Source organism: Engraulis encrasicolus, chromosome 24 (assembly GCF_034702125.1).
Source record: "Engraulis encrasicolus isolate BLACKSEA-1 chromosome 24, IST_EnEncr_1.0, whole genome shotgun sequence".
Classification (NCBI taxonomy): domain Eukaryota; kingdom Metazoa; phylum Chordata; class Actinopteri; order Clupeiformes; family Engraulidae; genus Engraulis; species Engraulis encrasicolus.
This window is the reverse complement of record NC_085880.1, coordinates 31,252,766-31,257,765: the sequence shown is the minus strand read 5'-3', so window position 1 is coordinate 31,257,765 and position 5,000 is coordinate 31,252,766. Positions and strand designations below refer to the sequence as shown.

Here is a 5,000-nt window from a genome sequence, read left to right as displayed (position 1 = left end):
TGAGGGAAAGTGAGGGTGAATGTGGGAGAGAAGAAGAGAGGGAGGAGGAGGAAGAAGAGAGAGACAAGAAGGGCTAAGGAAGGGATGAATGATGAATGATGAAAGGATGAATGATGAACGCGCATGAGGAGGAGAGAGAAGGGAAGAATGAGAGAGAGAGAGAGAGAGAGAGAGAGAGAGAGAGAGAGAGAGAGAGAGAGAGAGAGAGAGAGAGAGTGAGAGAGAGAGAGAGTGAGTGAGTGAGTGAGAGAGAGAGAGAGAGAGAGAGAGAGGGGTAAATCATGATGGTGCCTGAGGAAGAGAGAGCCAGAGAGCGAAGCGCGAAGGTGTGAGAGAACTCCACCACACCGCACCGCACCGCACCTCACTACACTGCACTGCCGCCCACTCCGTTGTAACAAGTGGCCAGTTTCACTACATCCCGCTCACCTTAAGGCCCGGATCGCTTAGGAACACCTTCACGTACAGTACTTGTGGCGCTGGGTAAATGTGAGAGTCCTTACCCGACCTCTGTCTGCACTTGAGGGTGGGTGGGTAGGTGGCTGAGATTGGTCAGTACAACAAAACTTTGAGGTAACCTTTTGGCCAGCAATTCAGACCATGTCGAGAATGTTTGATGTCAGGAATGCGGCAAAACAAATTCCTATCAACTATGTTGGCACGGCAATGAACTTATTGAATCTTGCACGTTCACTCGTTGTCCACAGTAATCCTTCGCTGCACTTTTTTGCAACAGAATAAGCAAGTTCCAGTACATTATTTTACTTCCTGTGTATACTATGTAATGAATGCCCCACATTTTCACTACTTAAAGGCCTCATAGGTAGTGATCATGAGTACCGTGGACAGTCAATGTTAATGCATATTTTTAACATAAATTTTTAAAATCTCAACCACTACCCCCCCTTTAGGACCTCTATTGATATTTATGCAAATAGATACACACATGCATACACACATGTATACAGGCACGCACACACACACGCACAAGCACACACACAAAGCAGTCACACACCAAATTCAATATATTTCCCCGACTACGTAGGTGATGGGGGAGCAATGTAGTAGCACAAACACACCCCCAATGTGACCTTTCTTGTGAGCAAGTGAGCATGGTAGACACGGCCACAGTAATTATGAAGTGCTGTGGTTGATAAACACCAGCGCATGTTTAGTATTGGCCATGCACGGCGGACATGACATTACATGCACGCACAGTCCGCAAATACACAAACGCAAATACACAAACGCACAGGGAGATGGAGGCAGTCAAAGTTTTTGTTTCTTCTGTTTTTCTGCACCACTAGCCCTGTGTCATTTGTCCAGTTGTACACAGACACAAACACAAACACGCAGACACACACAAACGCAGGCCCGCACACACACACACACACACACACACTCAGCCATGCACATGCACACTCACACGTGCATGCGCGCACGTACACACGCGCACACAGACACACACACGCACACGCACACACACACTTACACACACACACACACACACACACACAGGGAGAGCCGCGTGGCTTAAGTGACAAAGCATGCGTCTAGTGTCCTCAAGGCCACTGACATTCACCAGCAAATGGTTTTCAAACACAGCCGGCTGTCACTCGTTTTTGTTTAAACACCACCTCTCCTCTCCTCCACCATATCCCTCCATCCCTTTGTCCGCCACTCCCCTCCTCTCCACTCCACTCCTCCTCCTCTTTCTTTTCCCTCTATCTGAATCTCTCTCTCTCTCTCTCTCTGTCTCTCTCTCCCTCTCTCTCTCTCTCTCTCTGTCTCTCTCTCTCTCTCTCCCCTGACCTGTCATCTGGACAGAATGTTCATACTGAGGACCAAAAAAAAAGAAAGAACAAAACAAAACAATGAGAAATAGAAAGCCGATGCTTGTCAAGAAAGTCCAATGCAGAGATTTTTAGCCATCGCCGAGAGTGGGTTCTCCTGTGTGTGACTGTGTGTGTGTGTGCGTGCGTGCGTGTGTGTGTGCGTGCGTGCGTGCGTGCGTGCGTGCGTGCGTGCGTGCGTGCGTGCGTGCCTGCGTGCGTGCGTGTGTGTGTGTGTGTGCGTGTGTGTGTGCATTTGTGTACGGGTGTTTGCTTGTGTTTGGCATGTGTGCACATCATTACAATGACACTCAGACCCTTTTTATGTTGCAAACACAATTTGGCTGTCAGAGGATGATCTGAATAAGAGAGGGGGGTGAGAGGAGGAGAGGAGGAGATGAGGGGAATAAGGACCAAAAAGCATTGGGGAGAGGGAGAGAGAGATACAGTATACAGATGGAGCGCTGGAAAGAGAGCGATGGGAAAATGAAAGAGGGTGAGAGACTGAACTAGAGAGAGAGAGAGGGATGGAAAGACTAGGAGAGGAAGAGAGAAAAAGAAAGTTCCAGAATGAGAGTATGAGATGGAAAAATATGTTAAAAAAGAGGAGCGAAATTGAGAGAGAGTGGGGTATAGATAGAGAGGGGTGAGGGAGAGAGAGAAAGAGATAGAAGAAAAGATGGAGAAATTTAGAGAAAGATATATAGAGAAAGGACGGAAACTGGAAAGCACTAGAGAAAGAGATGGAAATGGGAGAGGGAATTGTGTTTGCGTGAGAGATATTAAGAGAGAGAGAGAGAGAGAGAGAAATAGAGAGAGATAAATAGGGAAAGAGAGAGAGAGATGCGTACACACACATACACGTAAGCACACAGGCACAGAGAGAGAGAGAGAGAGAGAGAGAGAGGGATGTTTGCTGTGTGTGAGAGGACGAGTGATTGAGCATTGGCCCTGTGCAGACAGCGGCAGAATAGCCTGAGCATTATTTCAGCATCGTTACGCCGTCTCTCCCTCTCGCTTGCTCTCCGTCTACTTCTCTCTATCCCACCCTCTGTTTTATCTCATGCTCTCTGTCTCTCACTCTCTGTCTTTACCACTTTTCACCTCCTCTCCTTCCTTCTCCTTCTCTCTTTCCAGGTCCTCTCCCTCTATTTCCCTTTCCTCATCTCTCTCGTACCCCCTCAGCCTCAATCTCCTTTTCTTTTTCTTGCACCCCCCCTCCTCATCTCTGTTTACCTCTCTCTCTCTGTCTATCCATTTTCTCTCACTTCTATATCCCCTTCTCTCTCTCTCTCTCTCTCTCTCTCTCTCTCTCTCTCTCTCTCTCTCTCTCTCTCTCTCTCTCTCTCTCTCTCTCTCTCTCTCTCTCTCCGCCTCCATTTCAGTTTCTCTCACTTTGCATTTTCTTGTGTTTCCTTAATCTTCTCTCCCCACCACTTTCTGGGTATGCTCCCTCGTTCCCTCAGTCTCCTCTTTTCTCATTCTGTCCTGGCCCTTCTCTCCTCCGTCTCTTTCTCCTACACCCATGTCTTCCACTCTTTCCTCTCCTCCTCACACTTTTCTCTCAGTATTTCCTCTCTCCGTTCTTCTTTCTGCTCATCCCCTTCCCTCCTAAATGGAGGTGCTGACTGGTAGAGAGAGAGAGAGAGAGAGAGAGAGAGAGAGAGAGAGAGAGAGAAGGAGCTTTGCGACTTTGAATGAGCTGTAATTGATTCAGCTGTAATTGGCTGAAGACGGCAGATACTCAGGCAGAAATGGAGCATGAACATAAATATATACACACACACACACACACACACACACACACACACACACACACACACACACACACACACACACACACACACACACACACACACACACACACACACACACACACACACACACACACACACACACACACACACACACACACACACTCATAGTCTCTCTTTCAAAAAAATCATGCTTCTACTAAACACACACAGACAAAATATACACACTCAACAGGCACACGCGCGCGCAATTTGCAAGATTGTTGGAGGAGTCAGGTTCAGGAGAACTAAATGCATCTTTCAAGCTTTCTCCTTTTCTTTCTTTCATTTCCTGTGAAGGTACTGTATGTCTGCCTTTCTGTCTCTGACACATACAGTCTATTACATTACTCAGTGTTTTCCTGGCATGGTCACAAAATGCAGAAAGTTGAAAGCCTAAGAGTCTGACTCAAAATCCTGTTTTTTATTCCTCCCTATTTCCTCTCTTTCTATCTATCTTTCTTTCCTCTCTGTCTCTTTTCTCTATCCCCCTCTCCCCTGCCGTATTCATCCTCCTCAGAGGCACCCCTGTAATTTGGTCCTGGGTGATTGTGGGCCGAATAAATAGATGACAGACCTAACAGCTGTTGCGGTGCTTTGTGTAGCGCTTTGTTTGGTTTCTGATTCCTTGTTTGTCTCATCGGTGGCCATTTTTCTGCCTTTTGAACACCAGGACTACTTGTGACTAATTGACAGCGAGGGCCGCTTGAGTTGTTGCTTCAGAGATTAAAGGGAGAGGGAGGGATGGAGGGAGAGAGAGAGTGGGGGGGGGAGACAGACAGACAGACAGAGTGAAATTGATAGAGAGAAGGAGAGAGAGACAGGAAGAGAGAGAAGGAGAGAGAGAGACAGAGAGAGAGAGAGAGAGAGAGAGAGAGAAAGGAAAAGCACTAGCTCAACCAGAGATTGTCTAGCTCAACATTTGATAGTCCTTTGTTATACAGAGCGAGTCCGATTTTTGTGTCTGATTTACAGTAGAAAAGCGCTAAAATCTTCCTTTCTGTATTGTGTCTGGAAAGCGGGCTGTGTGTGGGATGGATTGAGAAGAAAAGCTGGGCTTCTGAGTGGTGGTGTGAATGTTTTGCTTGTTTTGTTTTTTATAACTGTGTGTCTGTCTGTCTGTCTGTCTGTCTGTCTGTCTGTCTGTCTGTGTGTGTGTGTGTGCGTGCGTGCGTGCGTGCGTGCGTGCGTGCGTGCGTGCGTGCGTGCGTGCGTGCGTGTGTTTGGGTTCTACGTAACAAGTGTGTGTGTGTGTGTGTGTGTGTGTGTGTGTGTGTGTGTGTTTGTGTGTGTGTGTGCATGCGTGCGTATGTTTCTGTCTGTGTTCATTTATGTGTATGCAGTATATCTGTGGGCCCTTTTTGAACATTTACAT

General features: G+C 47.3%; 1 protein-coding gene across 1 annotated transcript in view; it reads left to right on the top strand.

The window, feature by feature from the left end:
• cdh23 (cadherin-related 23) overlaps positions 1 to 5,000 on the top strand; it is a 435,252-nt gene that overhangs the window by 160,724 nt on the left and 269,528 nt on the right. The window lies entirely within an intron of this gene.